Below are 23540 nucleotides of genomic sequence, written 5' to 3' on the forward strand. Positions count from 1 at the left end.
CAGAAAAGCACTGGATAGACCTTTAACTAAAATCCAAAATATTTCTTTTTGACCAAATAATATTTGAAATAACCACTCTGAAAAATGCCTTTTGTTTTTTTTTTTAAATAACAAAACTGATGTCCCAATGAAATTTCCCATTAGTCTTTCCTCAAGGAGAGCCTGCATGACTTTTCCAGTAACTTTAACAGATTTCACTCCAATTCTGTTTTCCTGGACAACATACTAGGAAAAAATGGGAAACTGGTGTTCTGAACTCTTATGAGGAAAATACCATTAAATCAATCTTTATTGATACTAAAACACCAGTTTGAGCAGGAAAATACTACATTCTGCACACTATTCTACTCAAATGGGCTTTATTTTCTTAAAACTTGTGGGCAATTGCAAAGAGTACAGTGTGTCATCCAAAAGATACTGATGTATAGTTAGGTGGCCACATACAAAAATCATCAATGACCGTCTTATCAGTATACACTACTTGGGTATAACTTGTCCCTGATTCTTCTGTCTGTATTTTTCTGTACATTCTCAAAACATGGGAAGCATACTGCTGAACTCCTCCCTTTTATTAGGGTTTGCTCTCTACTTGTAATCATTACAAATTTGCCTGTTTTCCACGTAAAGACAACTACTGCAACTGTTCAAAGAACTAGAGGGAAAAACTTCAAAACAAGAGCAACCAACCAACCATGAAACTGAAGTATTAAGACAGTTTGTTGGTATTGGCTTGGTATTACTCATGAGAAAAAAAAGAGGGCCAAAGTGAATGAGTCGTTCATTAGAACTGTTAATACAATCTGTGAGGTGTACTGGGGATGTCTAGTATCAATCTACACACCTTAGAAAACAAAGGTATCCTGCTAATTCACAGTTGACACGGATGTAGACTGGGAGCCTCACAATTGTGTTCTGATTTTATCAACTCTTAGAAATAAAAGAAGTCTACCTCCTGTCAGGAAACCATGCAAAATGAGAAACCTGCTGCACTGATCACTGTTCCAAGTCACTGATCTGACAGAGAAGGCTTCAATGGCTCAGGAAGCAAAGCCTAGACTGGAAGCTCTAACAAGTGGTTGAAAAAGCAGCCACTTAGAGTGGCCTCCTGCATCACACCACTGTCAGCTACATCAGTTCTGTATACATTGGCAGGGGGTTGGAAAAATGGCAAACCTGATCTTAAATGTCATTCCATCCCCTGTAAGTACTCAGTGTGTTAGTTCTGCTCTCAAAGTAACATCCATTGAAAGATGATTATGGTTATTGAAAAACTAGGGCTGTTGAGAAGTGTTTGATGGGGACTGCTGCTTTGAGGAGCAAAATATCCACAAAGAATCTCAAGGGCCAAAGCCTCCCAGTCCACATCTCCTCCTGCCCTAACCAAAACAGCACAAAAATCATGGAATGCTTTTTATACTGACTGGGTAAGTATTTATTTGATTTAAAATCACATCAACAGGGAGAAAAAAAGAAGTCATGTTTGTTTACCTACTCCTGGTTGTTTGCTGGTAGAAACAAAGCTTTTGAATCACCAGCATATTTCTTTCACCCTTTCCACAGACCTTACACTCTTTCCACAGTACCTGACTTAAGACAAAGAAGTTCAAACATTATGGTGAGAAATATTTACTGGCCTAAACAGAAAAGCACAGGACATCTTGAATGTGCAGGTCTACAACAGCTCTAAGCTATTCTAAGATGCAAAAGATTCCCTCTTTGCAGCAGGTTTTCACAGAATAATGGACACAAATTTGCAGTATAGTTTCTGTGTGGATAAGTACTGTCAAGCCCTTAAAAACATAAATGTGAAATTTTATCTCCTCATTAGAGAATTCTTCCCCATCACTGTAGTACTAAGTGGCCTCACAATTTAATGTATTTCCACTTTGAGTTGTCAAGAATCTTATCCCTGTTTTACACCTGGGGAACTGGGGCACAAAAAGGTTAAGGACATATCTAAATGGCAAAACTATGTCCATCAGGTCATCTAACACAGATATGTCTTCAGTACAGACCTAATCCACTTACAATCTGCTTTTAAGGACACAATTTCCTTTGCAAAGAGAAGCTGGAAGTAGTAAGGGAGTTATGCCCAAATAGAAAGTTCCTCTCTAAGATTGCTTTGCATTGACAGTTCTGATACACAGCATACCAAGGGACTCAGGGGACTTAACCAAAACCATGCACCCTGCTTTATCACAGGCACCTCATTTAATTAAGGTCTAATAAATAATAGATTAAAGCCCTGGCCATGATAAAATCTCCTTTCTTACTGTGATTCTTGTAAAATTGTACAAAAAGGACTTTCAAAAACAACTTTAAAAGAGCCAGAAGGTCTCTTTATGAAGAAGAGACAGCTACAAAGATTTTTAAAATGACATCAAGAAACCAAAGTGTTAGAGTAGGACTCTGCTCAGATGTAGCTGCTGATGGCCAAGGCTCGCCCTGCATCCAGCGCCGCAGGCATGTCCTGAGCAGCTGCAGATGTGAGCACCCCACAGCCACGCAGCACAGGAGCTAACCCGGCTCTGCAGGGTGCTGTGGGACTCCAGAGCCTCCCTGGGCTGAGTGGCATGAGACCAGCACTGCAGCAGGGGATACTCAAGGACAAGGACTGCAGGGAATACTGCCATAAACTCCCTGAGAGAACATCATTCAACGTCGGCTTAAATTTACTGGATTAAGGCAATGCAACAATAGTGTTACTGAAGTGGCTTTGATTTTGGCTCTTCGGTGTCCTCGAGTTCCAAGATTTTAACTAATTATTTTGAGGCTTATCCACCAAAATAAGAAGGGTCTGATAGGAAATGATCACAAACATCAGCAGCTGCTATGCATAGATGCTACTGATACAGAGACAGCTGGGTACACATTTCTGCGGTCATTTCCTTGATGAATAGAGTGCACTGTTGCACATAAAAATGGCATTGTCAGCCTCTCTCAAAACACTATAGGTTCAGTCCTGATCTGAATGACTAAGACTTGTCTTTAAGTGGCAGAAAGACTCCAAAATCTGTCAGTCCGTGTCCTGCTGGTGTTCCATGCCTAGGAAGACAATAGCTTTCACCAGCAACTCTCAAACCTGCAAGCAAGCATCTCATTCTGCAAAAGGTTACAACAGACATGTCCCTCAAGTCCACAGAGAACAGAGGTTTTAAAAAGGATACTCATTCAGCCAGCTAGGTTCATGCTCCAGCAGGAAAACATGCCACAAGGCCTCTGGGAAAACAGAACTCAATGCTCCAGGCAGGCAACCCAGCAGAGTTGGCAAAACAATGTACTAGAGAAAGAGGAAATCGCCTCTTCAAAGGCTAACAGGGGAAGGGGTAAAACATGGGCATGTTGAAGCCTGCTCCTAAATGTCATTATTCAAGGGGAAGTTAATGACTCTTTCCCTCATACACAGGATGTGCTCTTCCCCCATAAGCTATCATTCAAAGAATCAACTAGTACTAACTAAGCACGCTATTAGCTGTTGATATTTAATAATACAAGAACAGAAGCCACAGCTCTGGCTTTGCCAGGCCTCTTGATTAAGGGCAGCATGGTAACTTACAGTGCCTTTGGCATTTTGACAGGTTCAGGAGGTTAGTGCAAATTTCTGACAGGATTAGCACATCAACTGAATCACTCACTGACCAACCAATCTTTCTGGACCAAAAAAAGGAAAAAAATATGGCCTTTTCTTACAGGGTATAGTTCCAGTAAAGGGAAGAGCAGCATCTGCAAATCTCAGACTGAATTTCTCCATTGTATCAGCAAAATGATTAGTTAATTAATAACTGATATACTGGTGCCCCAGTAAACAAACCTGCCCAAGAGTTACTGATATACCAGTACCTCAGGGCATGAAGAAGGAAATTTTCAGGAATACAGAGAGCTGATGAAGAAAACCTCTGAGGTGCTTCTATATTAAACCAAGCTAGGTCAGTAAATGGAAAAATCTCAGAGCAGGAACACAGCACTTTATTTCTGTAGAATCCACATCTGCACCCTGCAACACTTGAACCAGTTACGGATGTCTTGGCTCCCAGAGAATAACTCGAAACACAAAAAACCCAAACAACCAAACAAAAAAATTTTCACCAAAATCCCCCTAAAACCAAACAAACAAAAAAGAAACAAACAAAGAAAAAAACAATAAAAGAGAAAATAAAAAGAAAAAACTAAACATATCAAAAACCCCCATGCTATTAAATCATTCCCACAAAAGTAACAATCCAAGCTAAACACATTTTGGAAGAAGATATAATCTGCATTAACTAGCTACAAAGCTTTAAAAAGGCTATAAAAATACAAGAACCAATATACAAGGAAACATATAAGCAAATGCAAAAACAAGACCAAAACCCTGGAAAATCATTTTCCAAGCTTCCTTCTCCTGAGATGAATTAGGCCATGGAACAGTCCCCATTGCTCAGCTGAAGTTGGACAGAACACTGGAAATGCATACTGCAGGGAAACTTGGAAACGAGACACCTTGAAAAGTCCTTTCCACCTTTAGCCCCTCTTATTCTACAACTAACAGGTCTAAACTGTTATAAGAGTTTCCAGGTTTTCACTAAAACAAGGATTTGTCATTGCAAAGCAGCTCCTTACAGGCAAGCCAGAGTGGCTCAAAGGAAGGAGATAGAACAGAGAGATGTCAGAGCTCTCCTGCTGAGTGCTTTAGTCCGAGTGCTCAGTTTAGCAACATGAAGATGTTTATGCTGCCTGCAAGAGGACTTCAAATGGCTTGTCTACAGAAATTACTTTAGAGGAATATTTTACATGACATCATCCAACTACATTAAGTCAGTTCAATTACTGGTAATCAACTTAGAATATATCTGTGTAGTTATTTTTAGAGGTTTTACTGAGGTTTATTAGGAGAACATATTCTAGCACTCCCTTTATCAAGATGCCATAACGCTCAGCTATTTTGGAAAAGGACAATTTTATTTTTATGCCTTTTGTGTAACATTTGAGGTTCTGAACAGTTTTATTCTTCCTTACATTCCCCAGAGCTATTTACTTCTGAGAATAAATGTCCATTTATTAACAATGAAAACACACAGGTTACAGAGAATTTAATTAAGGGACAGACTGCAGAGCGCTGGGTCTAACTATCCAGGAATTAGCTTCTCCCTTTCTCAATGAAGCTCAAGGAAAACACTCCAAGTCTGACAGCCTCCAAAGAAGTTATGTTTCTTGTTTTCAGAGTTCAAAATAACACAGACCATGCAAAGGACAGTAGAGTTCCCAACAAAGACACTGGGATAGCCACTTTCACACTTTGGGTGCTGGATGCTGCTGGATGCACTAATTCAGTGGCAGGGGGGGCTCTGCAGCCCTGCCCTTGCTGCGGGGGCAATGCTACAATTTCCTGCATCGTAAAAAAGAGTTTCAGCAGCACAAGGGTAGGGCAGGCTCTTCTGTGGTACCACCACTACACAGGGAAACTTCTCACTCCTCTGGGAGCTGGGAAAGGGAGTAAATAGGTTTTGAAATCTTCTGATTACCTATTTCACATTAATGTTTTCTTACCCATCATGCCATAATAGAGCAGGATGGAATCAATAAAAAAATATTAAGCTAACATGAGTGGGATGAGGATAAGTTAAAGACAAAGAAAAAAGAAAAAAAGTCTCCCTCCTACTCTATACTTCCAGCCTTTCTTTTGAATAGCTTTTATTACTTGACCAACATTTTTTAAGGGGTCTGTTTTGTTTTCTATACACATGTAACTCCCATTACTGTCAGTGGAAATTATGTATGCACATCAGTAGCAAACCAGACTGCAGGATATTTAGCTCTCTAAGGTATCCATGTCCCTGTTACAGTCATGATTCCGGAGAAAAGCCAACAAATATATTTGGAATCCTGCCTTTAAAAAAACACCATATTACAACAAGCAAAAGTACTGCCTGATTCTTCCAAATGGAGGCAATACACACCAGAGAATCCTACTTAAACCAGTAAAAGACTGGATTAACAGCATTTATCTTTTTCCACCATTCTGTCAATGTTGCAGTGTCTTACATGATGAAATTGATCAGAAATATCTCTTTAAAGAAACAAAGACGGGATTTTTCACTAACCTTTATACTGAGATAGTTAAAAAATTACACCAATACTTGAGAATAGCAAACAAGATGACTGTAATATTTAGTTACTAGGACTAAGAGTACTTTTCCATTCACAGACCACAAAGAGCTTTTACAATACTGGATCTCCACTGCCATAAATCGAAGAAGGAAATAACGGGTAAAGTGGAAGAAATCTGGCCAAGAACTGAAATGAAAAGGAAACCATTTTTCCCAACTCCTCATCTGACATTTTGTCCTCTGCAGCCTGTCAAGCTCTTCTTGACAAGCCAGTGTGTTACCCTCTCAGAAGCCAAAATCCCATGAGATCATGGAGGTTATTCCACATAAAGAATACTCAAACGCAGAAGCTCTGACAATAACCTGTTCATTCAACTTACCATTATTCTCTCAAGTGTGAACAAGCCTCCCTTCAAACACCTACACTAGTTTAGTTCCTCAGGCTTTTATATTCAAGCCTCTTCAGTGTTCCTCAGCTTCTAAGGCTGAGTGGAAAACACACATTGGCAGCAGCATATTCATCACTGCGTGCCTTAAGATCAGAGGAAGGCACTTGAATTCCAGTAAGAGCATGTCTTTCCCTTCCACCACTAATCATCTCACTGCAACGTTTTCCCTAAACCACACAATGTTTTTATTAAGAAATTAAATCTAATCATCAATACAGGAATATGAACTACAGTCTCTGGGCACAGACACTTGTCCTGCCAGGCTACACACCACGAGACTGTAAAAGCAATCATGCTTTTTAAAACTCTTTATTTCTTCAATGAACTCACTGCTCTCTCTGTGCCAAATGCAATTCTGACAGGGTCTCAAAACCAACAGAAAAGGTGAAATGAAACTTAATGAGAGTTTTGCAGCTGAAATTCACAAAGCTTGATCCTACCCAAAGTTATTTCACTTCTGTCACAGGAGGAAAACTCATAATAGACCTTAAGCTCCCTCTGAACACCTCTGTTTGAAAAAACAGATCCATATTAGCAGTGTATTAGCAGTCACAAATGTTAGTCTAGACATTACAGCTACAGCCTCCTTCTTTAATCCTCTCTGGCTCATATATATCTGCATGCACTAGGTTGTGTTCATCATCCACATGGTTTTCTTGGCAATTTGGATCTCTCAATGAACTTGGCTTGAATATTGCTCTGGAAATACCCAGCACAGTTTTACTTATAAAAGTGATTCATTGATGACTCTAAGCTGTTACTACCTTGAATAGGAAATAAAATGTCACTCAGCAAGCCATAAATCATGAAAGCTGCCAATAAAAGCACCTGAACCGTACAACTCAGAATCACGCAAGCCTACTATCTGGGAAAAAAGTGCATCCTTGCAACAAATTAATACCAATTACTTGTTTTATTAAAGAGCTATAAACTTTTAAGACAATAGCTGACTGTGCAAAATATCCTTCCCTGATTTATCATGGATAACAATGCATGTTTGTGAATGCAAACATTCAGACATTTTAAATTTTATTCTTTTTTTCTTAAGGGTGTGAGTCATAAGGATTGATCCAAGCCTCTGAAGGCAGCAGTGCTTGTCAATGTTTGGACAAAATTTCAACTCTTTTTGGTGGATGCCTGTATTATCTCCTACTATTTCATGTATTTATTTCTTCTCCCCCCTTAAGAATTTAAGACACTGACAGCACAGAACTACTTAATTCTCCAGAAACATATTGACTTTTTAAGGAGTAAATGAAATAAATTAATTCAATTAGTATAAGTTACTTTTAATGACAATACAGCTACCATAACAAGATTATTTTATCAAGCACACTGTCTATTAGCTTGTAAAGAAATACTGTAAAATAGAAGCAGTCTTGCTGGCACATTGTATTGTCTTCCATAAGGTGTTTGCTAAACAGTGTAGCTATATTGTGATAGTGGATTTCACTGTAAATCTGTTTTTCTCATCAGTGTTGTTCCCTCTATTTTTCATAAATCTCTTTTTGTCAGCGTAGGAAGAAACAGCACTTCAGTAAGGCAACTCCTACAATCCTTTACAATGACTGTGGAGGGATAGCATTGAATATTTGTTTTCTTTATGTCTGACAGACCTTATATATAAATATATAATGTATGGAGCATGCATAAGATATACTGTATGCAGCATGTTAAAATGTGCATCAATTTAACACACTGAAGCTACCATGCTTCCACTTTCTCACAGCAGGAATGGTACACAACAATTACTAGCAGAGACTGCACTACATGGATCTTGCAGTTTTCTAATAAATCAAATGGCCTGGTGAAGAAAGATATCTTAAGTTACATTGTTCTCAGGAAATTAAAAATGCTTCACAGTACATGACACCTATCAAGAGCTGTGAATAAGTATAATCATAGTCTAACAAAACCAATCTACTTCATAATGTTTTACAGTGCTTTTGACTGCCATACCTAAATGCTGCCTAAGTAAATTATTTCTATACTCAAGGATTAAGAGTGGCTGTAACAGAAGAATCTGGTCTTTTCCCTTAATCTCCAGAGTTCCCCAGAACACAGGGATGTCTTAAAAACTGTCTTGGACACAGAGAGTTTCCTAAGATCTTTCAGAACATTTATAAAGTGGGTTGCTCCTGTTTCCATCCAATCTTTTCACTGTCCATGTTTCCACATGAGCAAACAGTCTGATCCAGAATTTTCATGTGTTTTGCTCAAGGTCTTACAAGACGCCGTGCTCCAAAAGAACACAGTAAATGAAAAGGTAAATGCTCTTGACTTAGCAGAAATATTTTCTTGATCCCACTCCTCCAACTGCAGAAAATAGTATCATTTCTTTGAAACAGCTAATGACAGGAGCACAATCTGGCTGTCAACCATGACAGCAAGATTTTACTTAGCAGAACCCCAGGTAAGGAAGAGGAAGCGTGGATGGAACTGCCATGTGAAGAGAGCCAGACAGATAGAGTTTGTTTCTGAAGAAAGTAACTCTCTGAAATATCCACCCCAAGGCTTGTTATTACATTAGATTTTTCTTGCTCCCTTGGTGCAGCTGTCTTTAACAAGAAAATTTTAAAAAAGCAAACACAGGTGTTTACCCAAGGATCAATTCACCTGCTGCTCCTCTGCTCCACCTGGCTCTGTCGCTCACTACCTGGCCCAGCCGAACAGCTGGGATGACTCATCTCTGCACAAGAACATTTTTAAATTATCTATTTTCAGGGCTTTGGTGCTGCAAAAGGAGAAGGAAGGATAAAGACCTTTCTTTAATACCACATCATTTATCTACTTTGCATCACGCTTTTACCTCTTTTGAAACAACAAAAGCACAGTGCCTAAAACCTCCAGGCTTTTGAACGCCAGGCTAATGTGCAATTCACCCCCTTGTAATGAAAGGCATCATAATTCATGGGCATCTGCATCATCCTCCCCCAAATAACAATTTACTGAAGCAGCAAAAAGGAAAGAGATTTCCAAGTTAGTTGCAAAATTTCAGATCTGTGTTTGAACGGAGTTGATGGATTTCCAGAAGCAGAGTGGAGTGCTCTGCTTTGAATTAGCCATTATCTTTTACATCCCTCCATGTTTCCTGTCATCACAAAAGAAGATGAGTTACCCTTTAACTTACTGCAGAATAATCTCTGACTACCAGCAAAGGGGTAGTTAATGCTACTGGCAAGGATGATTTAGGAGACAATTTCAAAGTTCAGCTAACTATAAAAACAGAAGTCATACTAAAACAGCCTCATTCATTCTGCATACTGAGTGTGAGAAAAGCAAGGCTTAATACCACAAGTGCTGGGAGATGTGACAGTGTGATGCAGAATGGCAGTTTCTCACTTTCTCCCTTGACAAATGCATCCAGCTCTGCTGACAGGAATTGGTGTTCATCAACCACTGCTAAAATATAATATATTAAGTGTGACATCAGTGCCCAGACCAGATCTGACAGGTCTAAATGTACGAAGAGGAAATCCCTACCTTACAGATCCAGCAGAATAATCCTGACTTCACAACTTTCATACTTAAACAAACTAAGTAACCTAACAGCTGCAGACAGGATATATTCTGACAAAGGCTTGATTCTAAACTTATTTTTAAACATATTTTTAAGCCTCCTATAATGAAAATGTCTATTGTTTCAGAAAGTTACAAGTCCTCTTCTGTGCTTAAATAAGAGCAGCAAATGCCCCCAAGCCACTTGACAGCAAGAAGCATTTTTGCTCTTACTTTTTTCTTCAAGTTGTTATTTTTACACACACACATATACATATAAATATATAAGTGAGTTTTTTCTACAAAAAATTAAAATCTCTCTCAAAAAAAAAAAGGAAGGATCAGTTGTGTATTCAAAATCGTTTAACAAAAAAATTATGGAAGATTGTCACAAGAGGGATTCTCAGCATTTTATATCACTATGTATCTCTCAATCCTCATCCCTTTCTTATGACCAAATACATTATTATCATTAAGGCTTTAATTGCAAGCACTACTGAAACAGTTGTTTAATAAGGCATCTCAGATATTTATCATGGCTGACAGTCCATCAGAAACCTACAGTTCAAAAACCAGTGATCAAAAGGTAACATTTTCCCATGGATATTCAGCTGCCAGAGGCACAATACAGAAACACTGACACTGAGACAATGACCACCACCATATGTCAACCATGTACTGAAGGAAACCACAGTTTGAAAAGTACCACTCCAGAAAGAGTGAACCCAAATAAACTTCTGTATATTTATCTGTGTACTTGATGGTAAGTAGGCTCTTAATTTCATAATGAGAAACACAGACTCCAGAAAATGCTAAGTGCCTTAAATGCACCTGATTCTCCACCAGCATTTGCAAAATAACAGGAACACTATTTAGGGAGATAAAAATCAGCAAAACAGTCCATGTGACTTATTTGATTTCCAGGGTACTCATTTTATATCACTCTGCAACTTCACACTTCATATATCACATATCAACATCTTGTTATAAAAAAATACCTATGGATACTTAAAACAGGGAGCCCATGCAAAACTTCTGTGTGATACTCCATTGCTAGGTGATTTTTGACTAGGGCTTGAAGACCTTGTTAAATATTGGCCTAGCTCTGGCAGAGATCACTATGCCTATCACTGGCCATTTGTTCCCACAACAATCCAAAACCATTTACCCAGGCAGCTCTACAAAAACATCAACAGTGAGAAATCTGCCAATGACCACACTTAAATGAATTTAAGATTTCAGTGCTAATGTCTCATTGAGATAAATGAAACTATCCCTCACTCCTACAGTTGCTCTTCCAAAGTGATTTGCAAACTCTGTAAGTTGTCACCAGATGTGTTTTTCATGACTTGATGTTGGGAAAAGTCACCAAACAAAAGGAATAGAAACTAAGTCCCAGGAGCTCCAGGAGCATGTATGGCATCTTTAAATGAGGGGGAAAAAAAAAAAAAAAAAAAAAAGCTATTAATAATAGTGACAATTGCATTATTGTTTTAATTATTTTATCGTCTCCAGGTTATCTGAAATCTAGGCGAGAAATCCATCTTCATTAAGTAATGCTAGAAAAAACTATGACCCCATTAGACATAGAAGCGAACCATTATCTGAAAATCTTGTCCATTCTGCTTTTGACAGTACTTTTTTTTTCCTGTTTTTTCCTACGCTTCAGTCTGTTTTCCCTTATCCAGTAAAACTGGCACAAGGAACAGAAAAGAAACAAACATTTTAACATTCTGCTGAAATTTCCCCAGGCAAATAAAACAGGTACAGAAGCTGGAATATAGCAGCTGAATTAATTTCATTGTGGTTTTTCATTATTTTCATTTCTTATCTCATTGACAATTTTTTAAAGCTCATTCTTTCTTTCTTTTGGGTTATATTTTGGAACTCTGTTCAATCCTAAATCCATGTGGACATTTAACAAAAAAAGGTACAGGCAGGCCTTTGCACAAAAGGCTTCAGTGCTGTTACCATTTTGGCAATACACTACCTGATCCAGGGGTATATCTACACCCATTATCTGGCAGTATCTAAGGGCAGTCATAATTAAAGCTGTTAGAAAGAGGTGTCTGGTGTGAAAAGGCAAAAATGAGGTTTTGCAGTTTCTCTGAATCACCTCTGCCATGATAATGCTCCTTCCTATCTTCTTAATGAATGCAGAGAGCTGAGGCTTAATGTTTTCATTCTACTGCGAGACAGATTGGACTCACTAGCTATTCAAAAGTTAAATGTGGAAAAAAATCCAAATAAAACATTCCTCCCAGACAACATCACATGCCTAAACAATCACAGATGCTGTGACAGAGTCTGCACTCTCTATCAGGACATTTGGAAAGGTAATCACGCATCCAGCACAATTTAATTTTCAATGGCAGTTCCACATATTTGTAGTTTTCTGTCCAAATGCCAGAAAAGATGGCAAGGTAACAATTCTGCTTCAAATCAAGACTAGCTAGGATTGAGTTAAGTTCATGGAAAGGAAGAACAACAGTCCTTTTCTTCTTCACAGCGATTTCCTCTGTCTCTCTCGCATTCAGAGTGGGATAATGTCATGCTGGCATGTACAAGGTAAACAAAAATCTTCTAAGAATGGGAAATAGGATAACATTATAGGATTGCACCATATTCCCCTGGAGTTTTGTAAAACACCTTACCACCAGCTCCTTCTGAGACCAGTGCTGCCAACCAACAGTAGTTAAGTAGCTCATATCCCAAACCCCATTTTAAATTGATCATATTTAACCATAAACATGTGAAACAATAATGAATGCAGTGGAAGATGCTAACTGTGAAACAGAACCAACAGTAGAAAAACATAAGTTGCAGTTTTTAAAATATCAAAATCTAACAAAGCATTACATTGATAAAAGGGTGAGTTCTCAGCAGCTGATGTCAAAGACAGATAAATGGTCCCAGCAATGGCAATTTAGGATTCAGGGTAGAAAATATTGACAGTAAAGTTATATTCCCAGTGCTAATTTTTCTCATGGTCTCTCTGCTATCATTAAATTCTCATTTAACAAGAACTGCCTACCAAATCATAAATCCAGTTTAACTCTTGAGAAAATGGATCCTCAAATCCTGTGTCTACTTCAATAAACATGATCACTCCAATGCATTTCATTTTTTATCTGAAGAAAACAGCACTCTTTACTCTTCTCAGTGACAAGGTTAGGCCATATGTATACAGACTTTTCCCAAGGCCTTAACTGGAAATGCCCAGTGGCAGTGTGAGGTCCCCAACTCACTGCCTGGGATTTGAGAATGCTGAGCATGGAATTAGAAATTGATTTTTGAGAAGACAAAGACGACCACATATCAAATATACCCCTGGGGATATTCTGAAAACCAGAAACTCCAGAAGCTCGTCTTGACATCAAAGGCATCTAACTCCTGTCTATTCAGCTGTTGATGATTAACAATATAAGCATTTTGATATTAAATCTCAAGTTACATTAACTGCAGACTAAGTTATCATGATCTCATAAGGAGCCCTGATTGACCAAACACCAGACATTAGCTTCAGCAGACATACAAAGGCTGCATTTGTCCTGTTTTTAACAGCCCGAGCACAAAAACATAAGAAGATAAATTCAAAAGTTTCCAAGAGAGGTCATCTAACTCATCTAAGGTAGGCTTGATTATATATAACCAACATGAATACACTGCTGTCCTACCTGTGCTTAAGACATTCCCAATTAAAAGAAACCCCACAATGCAGACAATAATCCTCATAGCTCTCTGCTACCAAAATGTTTCCTTATATCACTTGCTATCTCACAAGTGCTTGTTTCCACCATTACTCAATTTCCACCAGTGCATCCACCTTTGTAATACTTCAGCTTAAACTGAAAATTCTGAACTCTGTGCTTTCTCAGTTGCCTTTGTAAATAAGTGTTGCCACTCATTTATACTTTTCTTCAAAAACAGCGTTTTCTAAATTTCTTGCTATTATCCTTTGCATTTCAAGGCATGAAGACCAAAATGCACCATTCAAAACTGGATATTGCCAAGAACCATCAGGAAATAAACTATTGCGTCAGGTATGACTCTATGTAGTAAATCTTACATTATCTAAATACCATTACCAAGGTTTACCAGGGAAAGGAGAAAAAACTCTTTTGTCATAAGGACTCTTTACCAACAGAACATTTTATAAAATAAGTAAAAGTGTTTGCCAACATTCTTATTACACTGACAAATATAACTACTATAATCAATCTAAACTGAGTTTTTGATGACAAATCTAAATATTTAAATAATGTACATTTCCTTTATTGTCTCCTGGAAGTTGTGTTGTGGACAAGCACATTCTGAAAGGCCAAAGCAGAGCCTTGCACAGATTCATCCCCTTTGCTTTCTAATTGCCAGGTATTAAGGATGGCTCTGCCACGATACCAACATCGCCTGTGCAAAGACAGAGGACAAAATTTTTCTGATAAACTAAAAAAATTGACACACAACTGCATGATGCCAAGAAAACGAGGATTCAAGAAATTATTGGAAAAAAAAGAAATAAAAACACAAATAAAAATAGTCTATGGCAGCAACATTGCTAAAAAAAAAAAAAAGAGGTGGAAGGGCAACATCAAAAGATAAGTAAAACCTTAGGCCATTATTGCTTATTTTTTTTAGACATTTACTGCCCTAAAACTTTTGGTCCAACTTTCATTTCGAATTTTATTAAGACTAGAATCTAAGAAAATAAATAGTTAAAAAACACCCTTTTTCCAAAAGGCTCACTTCAATGCCTCAGTAAGAAAAAATCATTTTATAAACATTTCTGGTTTTCACTGAGCTTTTAAGGGTTATCTACCACAGTCTCTTAGGATGATCCTGTTTCTTTGGGGTTTGTCTCCTTTTTTAAATAAAAAAATCTGGAAAATACATGTTATAAACTCTCTCACTAGCCAGAAGGTCCTCAGCAAAGCAATTTAAGACAACTTTTCTAATCTTCACAAAGGCAAAAGTTTACCAAAGCAATAAAATTGTTTAAAATGCCTTCTCATCTAGAGCATGTCAGCAATACTGAATTGAAATGTGCAATAAAATTTATATTACAGCCATATTGTTTCCCCTTCATTACTTTAAAACGTGTATGTTCAAACCCAAAATCTAAACACTCTCATTGCTTTTTTTGTTTCATAATAGCAATTGGGATGAGCCATTTTAGAGAAATCATCTTCCTCAGTCCTTTTTACTTCATTGGCATCCAAGAGCTCAGCTAAAGAAAGCTCTATCCAGAATTGCTGAAAAGCAGTAACAGACAATCATAATTGTTTTTTAGTATTTTTTTTTCTGTATTACTCTCCAAACACACTGTGACTATCAAAATACAAATGGGGCACCCAATACATAACTCACAGTTCAAAGGTAGGAGAAGCAAGCCAAGGCAGCACCAGAAATTGCTGCCAAAAATCTACAGCCCAGGGAAACAACAGTCCTACAGAAAGGCTTAAGGGCATCTCCCCTGGTCTAACTGAGGAAAGTTAAGACTATTAAGGCTACTCATTAAAATTATCCAGTCAGCAGAGTCACTCTTGCTATATACACAGACATGGTTCCTGCTGTCAGTGAAAAGAATCTCAGATGTGTATCTTAGCCTAGCCATACAGACCAAGTGGTCAGGAACACTGTACCTAAACCTCAGGTGGACAAAGGCTTCCAAACCAGCTCTAAATAAACTAGCCCTGATATTGTAAACCAAGGCAAAGCAGAGCTCTGTGCAAGCCAACCTTGCCTACATGCCTGCGTAATAACACATGCAGTAGTCTCCAAACTAGACGAATCTTTGAATTCTCCATGCAGCAAAAGAATTGGAGATGTTGTTTTGACTGTTGGGGTGTTGGTCCCACAACAGGAAATCCTGCACCTCAATGTCATTTCGATGGTTAGACAGCACACACCATGAAAGGGGAACTTGGCATCAAATGGGAGCAAAGAGAAATCTGGCCCCGAATGTACTGCCAGAGAGTTTTAACTTTGGGAACTGTGCAATTCTTTATGAGGCTTTGATGCAGCAGTCCCACTCTAAAATGCTTTGCTGATGTGGGATAAAACTAAGCATATGCCTAAGCACTTCAGAGATCTGAGAAGGCTCCACTCAAGTGTTTTTACAAAAGTATGACTTCTCACTGCAGGGGCCAACCTGTTTTGTTAAAAATGAGCATTGGATCCTTTCTCCAAAGGTCCTGTCAGAACTTCTCAGTCATCACAGTGCAAATTTTACATGGCAGCCAATGCCCTCTACCCAAATCCACTCTCTTCAATTACTCACAATTTTAATTTTTGTGGGTTTTTTCCCCTCTGGAAAATAAACTTTTCCTATTAAAATAAAAACTTTAGGCTTTTCCTTGATGAGAATTCTTTGGATTCTTTTCTTTCCCTTCACTGTTATTCAGATTTCAAGAACAGCACACTTTTGACTTACAGTCTTGCACACCACAATCTGGCAATATAAATGTGTTCATATAATTTTCTAGTATCTACTCTTATGCTGTGTAAAAGAAAGCCTGATTGCTGCCCTAGAGTACATATACATTTCAAACCCCCTGCTCTTCTGAGATGACTGACTGCCATAAACGTATGTATTAATCATGCTATACTGGCTATTCCCATCCAACTAGACATAATTAATCTAACTTTTTTTATCAGCGTTTTCAAGTCATAGATTGTTGTGGGCTAAATTTCAGTAAAAAATGGCTTTTCTTTGACTTTATGTTACATTTTATTTGCATTAATGCAAATTATTACTTCCCTTCTTGACCAAACATCCAGAACACTGGCAGTCAGTACCTTGCTCCCAAATGCACAGCAGCAACACAGGGGTACTTTTAACACAAGAGATCAGTTTTAAGCAACACAGTGGCAGAGGTGGAAAGAGAACTTAGAGAATAAAATCCATTCTCAACAATTTGTGAACCATTGATATTTTTTTACATCCTTACTTCTCTTTGCACAGAAATACTTTTCATTGGCTACTTTAATATAATAGGGTATGGAAGGGCACCTCATTGACAAAGACAAAAAATCTCCAGAAGCCAACCAGTGTAGAAGTATCACCTCTCAAGGGAGTCACAAGAAGCTGCTCTGTATAGTCTTTGTTAGGGGCCAAAATGAAAGCATCAGTTCTCTATGCAGGAATGGAAAAGAACTACCCACAGTAACGCTTCCACTCCTCCCAAATCCAGAGAAACCATTACTTGTGTCTCTAAGCCACTGGGAGATCTAAGTCTCATTTCCAAGACACCCTCAGAATGGCACTGACAGGACCACAGGATGCCTGCTCTTACTCAGTGGCAAACCTAGCCTTTAAGGGCCTTTGGAGATACATGAAATTCTGGTCTACTCACGTCAAAATGAGTCTTTCCATTTCACAAGTGAAAAGAACAGATAATGGAATTGTCCATATCAGAAAACTTGGTGCCTCTGAATTAGGAGAAAAAGCTGGATTTAATTTTATTATCTGAGATTGAAATTTGTCTCACTTAGAAAAAAGCCATAATGGACATTAAAAAAAAAAAACCCAACCAAAACCCAACCACCCATTACAGCAACACAAGCAACTTTGTTATATCAGTTAAATATACTGTTTAATTAGTTTTCTAAATGCATAGACTGAAAAGCCATTAGACAGCCATTAGGAGTAATACATCCATTTTCTTTTTACAATCACCTGATTTACAATCAGCCAAATTTCTAAACTAATTCAGTCAAACAACATTTCTGGCATTACTACCCCAGCAAAGTTTCCAATTCCCTTTTTTGACTGTGATCACTGTAATTTTCCCTTAGGCTCTAAAGCGCTGATGATCATCTTCGTTTCAGCAGATTTACAGAGCATCTCTTAGGTTAAAATGTTCCTAGTATGTTTATGGTCTCATTTCAAGATCCAGAAATCTGAGACTATTTAGCCATTTTTATGAAGCAATCTTTAAGAAAACCAGCTTTGTGCTCTCCTTATGTGGGGAAAAAAGAGACAGCTTTAGACAAATTTTAAAAAAATCCTGAGCTCCCAAAGGATCAAAATCCATCTGGTTATTTACACCTCAGCTGACTTACTATTTTGTTAACAAAAACTTTCTTAATAACTTTATTAAGTAGCAACATAATCTACATGAAAACTTTTCAGAAGGCTCATAACGACTTTGCCAAAACATTGTGGAATATCTCAGTGTATTTCACTGATTAAAAAAAAAACCACATTGCAAAAATAAAGCCTTTGAACACATTTCATTCTACAGCTTCTTCGATGCTGTTTTTCACTGATGCATTATCACTCTAGAGATTCTGTAAGGTTTCCCATTGTTTTCCCTACTTTGCATAGGCTTCAGTATCACCCACTTTGGAACTGCATTAGTCAATCAACAATGCACATGATATTCTAAGGATAAAGTAACTGATGATGGTACTTTACAGAAAACTGAGAGAGAGTGTGAGACAACCGAGAAAATGTGTAGCACAGCTGTCAATTGAATATGAACCCTGATCTAACCAAGCTAATATGCAAACCTCAAATCTGTCCTTCTCCTGCAGTAATTGCTGTATTTATCCTTGCAATGCTTCAGTTGCTCGCTTTCCAAAGTATAAGACTGTTACAAAAAAAAAAAAAAAATCAACTGGAGAAAAAACAATTCCAAAGTTTCTTTAGAATATTTTGGTGAATTTTTAAGCTTTGCTTCTGCCAAACCAAACAAAAGTAGAAAGTAAGAGCTAAGAACAGACCGCAGCATGAGCGTGCCTCAATCCTGGAAGAAGATGGTCTTAACATCCACCCTGCTCCCATAGGGACCCACCACCTGTGTTCAGGTAAGTTCTGCAATGCTTCTGAAACAAATACCCATGCTCAATAAGCACTGTCAGGCAATTTTTAAATTTCAAAACCAAGAGATAATTGCAGTCCATCACCAGCTGGCACCACTTTCTGCTCTGCCTGAAAGCTGAAGGATGCCAATGTCTGAACAGAGCAAACGCTCTCGCCACCGCAGACAGGCTCTAAATGACCTTTGCACAAAAAGGCTCTCCAGAAAACACCAAGCTTCTATAGTATGGATTTCTTCCAACCCATGGCATATCTGTGTTTGCTAGGTTGCTTTATGAGAGAGAAAGCAGCCTGGAGGAGTGGGACCAGCCGTGCCAAGCCAAACATGAAAGTACACCAAGTGAACAAATCTTCCTCCTGCCAGGGGCCAAACTGGGGAAAAGGGACAAAATGAAAATTAACCAAATACATGTGTTTTCACCAGCCATGTCTGTCATTTCTGTAAAAAAAAAAAAAACAAAAATGTAAGAGACTATGACATGACATATAGATGAAAAACTGATAGTGGGCATGCTGCTGAATGTGCATCTCACATTCAGGCGCTGAACCCACACTGTTGTACAGACTGACTGCTGATGTTAATGCTGAGAAATCTTGTCTGTTAATCAAAGACTAACAAATGAGCTTTAAGCATTAAAATGCTGGCTTTTTGTTATCGCCATATTCATTTCCTTTATACTGTCTCTATGATAGTAACAAAACCCTTGAATGAAGCCAAAGACGAAGAATGCAACTGACTGACTAGCAAAAATAATCAAGCCAATAGCACATATTGCCCTGGCACCTTGAGAAGATTGCACATAACAATGAGAAGGGAACTAAATATAACACAAATATGGATGTAATTAGCATGAATTTTAAAAAAACCCAACACAGTAAATGACTTTCTGTGAAAGGGAAAACGGTGCAGGAGGTGAACTTCACTGCAAAATTTCATGTGTGAAGAAACTAGAAGGTGAAGGACCTGACAATGGGAGTACAATGAGGGGAGACATGAAGCCTAGAGGGCCACAGACAGCCCAGGCTCCTTCGCTGGAAGGAGCACTGGGATGAACCCTGGTGAGCGCTGTGCAAGAAAAGCAGCACTTTCACAGTCCAATGCAGGCAGCAGCAGGTGACCAGAGGGAGGACAAGTACCACTTGGGGAAAAGCCAGAAGGTAAGATGATGAACCTCTTGGCAGAGAAAAACAACAAAGCAGGAAGAAACCAAAGCCTCATGATTAATACTCCTTTTCCTATCAAAAAGAGCAGCAAGGTTTGAAATTGCCACACAACACTTTGCTCTTTCCTGCTTAAGACACGTAAGATCTGATGAAGCGCCTCTCGTGGTCCTTTGTCCTTTGCCCACAGTCAGGGTTATAAGAAAACAGAGGAATTTTTACTTTACAATGTAAAATCCTGAACATATATAATCTGATAGATAGCTGTTAAAAAAAAAAAAAAAAAAAAAAAAAAAAAAAAAACCAAAAAAAAACAGGCATACAAATTATGTCTGTCTTAGTTCCTGACTCAAGTCTGTGCTCTACCATTTGATCTGATCAGCACTGGTTTGATCTAAAAGTGTGAGTGCACAGGGAATCTTTCAGTTGACATAGGTATTCTTTTCCCAGAGAAAGCACCAATTTTCTATCATGAAATGCACATATTATGTGAAATAGTCCACACTTGGGGGAGAAGAATGCCAGTATTTGCAGTCGGTTTCTGAAATTGATCTGTCCTTGATCTGGATGCATGAGTTGAGCCTGGATTTGCTCTAAATTGTAACCAGTCAAAACATTAGCAGCAATCATAGCAGCAGAGAAATTCACTGTAAGAATCGATCCCAAACAGTCCATAAATGAGCATCAGAACTAGCACATTCAACAGAAGTTTTATATCACAGCCAATAAAATAGAAAAAAAGTTTGAATAATCTGCATTCAAGAGCACATTGCTGAAGTAGAAACCTTATTATTTCCATTAGATTTCCCTTTCAATTTTAAAAAATTTGCATAGTGTAATGCTTACAAACTGCGTTTTATTCACTGAAAAGAAATTATCTTGTCAAAAGTATCCCCTTTAATTACAAAAATTACTTTCCAGACAAGACAATCCTACCAAGTCTTTCCCACAGGCACTCTTTTCTACATTTAACTGAACAAGGTCCTACTCTGATATCACTGAGCTTTCAGAATCAAAACTCCAGCACCAAACAGCCAGGCAGCATGACAAGCAAGTTAACACCCTGAAGTCCTGCAACTGACAAGATGCAAAACTTTTTCAAAAGACAGGTGCACACTCCATAATAAAACCCTGCCTTTCTTTTAATTGGTAAAAGAGACAGAAGCCTTAATTTGAGAAGAAACATTCCTTTTATTTTTGCTGTTTTTAGGCTACTGCACGTTAAGGACAGTGCATGCAGGAGACTCACATGTTGCCTGTGGTGCAGAAGCACCAAGGCTGTGCCTTTCTGCCTCAGAACAAATGGGCCAGTGTGCTTTATGCAGCCCACCAATACAAAATAACCAAACCTAATCCCTTCAACTAACAGCACGCTCACGGATTGCCCACGCCAGCTCACTCAGTAAAATGCCTCCGGGTTTGTTGAGAGCACGCGTTCTATGAACTACGGCAGTTTTAACCTCTCCAAAACCTTTCTATAAACCAAAGATGTACCAATAGCAATTGAGTGCAAGGGTATCCCTGCAGGTTAACTTTGGGTGGCAAGCCTCTATGATGAGGTCTTGCCCAGCAAAGAGATTCCTTCACAACACCTGGCAAGAGCACGCCAGTTATCACTGAAGAGACCCTGGCTTTCCCCCAGGATGGAGCCCACTGAAGTTTCAGTGTTCCCACGATAAGAATGCATCATCACTCCTGAGACAGCTGGGTTCCTAAACTGGAACTCTGTGCATGCAGGGGCTTTGCTAGTACCTCCAAGACACAATGCTGCAAACCCAGCTCTTACTGCATAAAAGCTAATTAGTGTCACACACCTCAACAATGTGAAGCAGTGTTTCTCTATCAACAGACACCCATAGAATATTGCTATGAATAATTCCTGAAATAACTATGAATACAATGACCCTAACTATAAATATAATGACCCAAAGCATAAATGTACACAACGTTCCTTCCCAACAATTTTAGCAGAAAATAAGGAGAACCAAGTATTAAGCCTCAGTAGTCAAAGCTGTGAGCATAAGCAAAACATTTTTAACTTTAAGTATAAACAAGCAGTATACAAAAAAAAATCTACTTGGCAGCCTACTCTACTCAAATAAATTAGCTCCTATAATATTCCTCCAAATATATTTTTGGCAGATCCAAAAGTTAACAATTTATGGCTACATTTAGTAATAAAAAGTCTTTGAAACTATTTCCAACTGCTGAGGTCTGATATTTAGGAAGGTTTAGATACCTGTCTTCAGTAAAGAGAACCCCTTTCCCATCTGAGAGTTTCAGAATGAAATTCATGTAAAGTTGTACAACTAAAAGTAAAATCAAATGGTGGTCCAACTGAAAGGGAAACGCTGCAAGAGGGGAAAAAAAAAAAAAAAAGCCATTTGAGAATGCAGCTCCAGAGTTCCTAACACCAGCTAGTTCAGGATGTGCAATAATCTGGGGTAACTCAGCATGAATTGAAGAAAACTCATCTGTCCAGCTTAAACAGAAATCACTGAAAATCATCTTCAAGCAAATGCATGTGAATCATTTTGGCTAATGAAAAGATACCCCTCAAGCCGAGGAACTTACGTAAATTACATTTCTCCTAATTCTGCCAAAAAACATTAAAGAAAATGGATTTGCCAAAGATAAAAGCAAAGTAGGCATGATAGATCATCCATTAGCAATACAAGTATGGCTAATTCTTCCTGACAGTGAAATGTCTTGGGATGCAACCCACTTTATTTTTTTTTTTACTAGATGTGTGTGTTTAGATGCTGTATATCCTACACATTTTATACCCTTATATCATAGACTTCACTGCTAGTGAGATTTTACAAAAATCAGGCCTTAACAACAACCTATTAAGAAGAGAAAACATATGGGCAACTTAAAGTATTTCAGTGTAGTAAAAAAAAATTAAAAATTAAATAGGAGCTTTATAATATCTGCAAGTATTGCAAGTAGTTTAAAATGGTACAAATTAATACAGTTAATCTGAATTAATAACAAGAAGGAAAAAGTCACATGCTTATGAGGAATCACAAGGGCAGAATTAATATTGCACTCTACTCACTGTTAGAACAACTAGTGAAGTAGTTTGGGCTTTACTTTTTTCATAAATGCATTTCTGACGTGCAAGGTTGTACTGCATTCTCTAGCATACAACTTTTATTTATTCATGTAAACGTCAGAAATCCATCAGCAAACAAAGCCATATGGAAGAAAAAGAGATATAATGGATTTTCTGTTTGCTTTAGAAACTTGACATCTGCGGATAGCATCATCCAACTTACAATGCAATCACTATTCGTATTCTGGTCATTTTCATTTACCAATCCAAAACGCATTTTATCTAATGATACAAAAAGCTCTTGGAATAGGATAGCAGAGAAGAAATCATGTTTTAGAAACTTAAAATGGGAATATACTTTAATATTTTCCCTTTCACATCATAAATTCAGAGAAAAGCAAACTCACATCTGTTCTAACTTAGCTTTTAAAAAACGAAGAAAACGCATCAGGATTATTTATATCTTG

At 38.0% G+C, this 23540-nt stretch overlaps 1 protein-coding gene across 3 annotated transcripts in view; it reads right to left on the bottom strand.

Moving 5' to 3' along the window:
* Nucleotides 1-23540, bottom strand: part of RET (ret proto-oncogene) — a 93036-nt gene that overhangs the window by 54476 nt on the left and 15020 nt on the right. The gene's annotated exons all lie outside the window — the stretch shown is intronic.

Source organism: Lonchura striata, chromosome 6, assembly GCF_050655825.1.
Source record: "Lonchura striata isolate lonStrDom1 chromosome 6, ASM5065582v1, whole genome shotgun sequence".
Classification (NCBI taxonomy): Eukaryota; Metazoa; Chordata; class Aves; order Passeriformes; family Estrildidae; genus Lonchura; species Lonchura striata.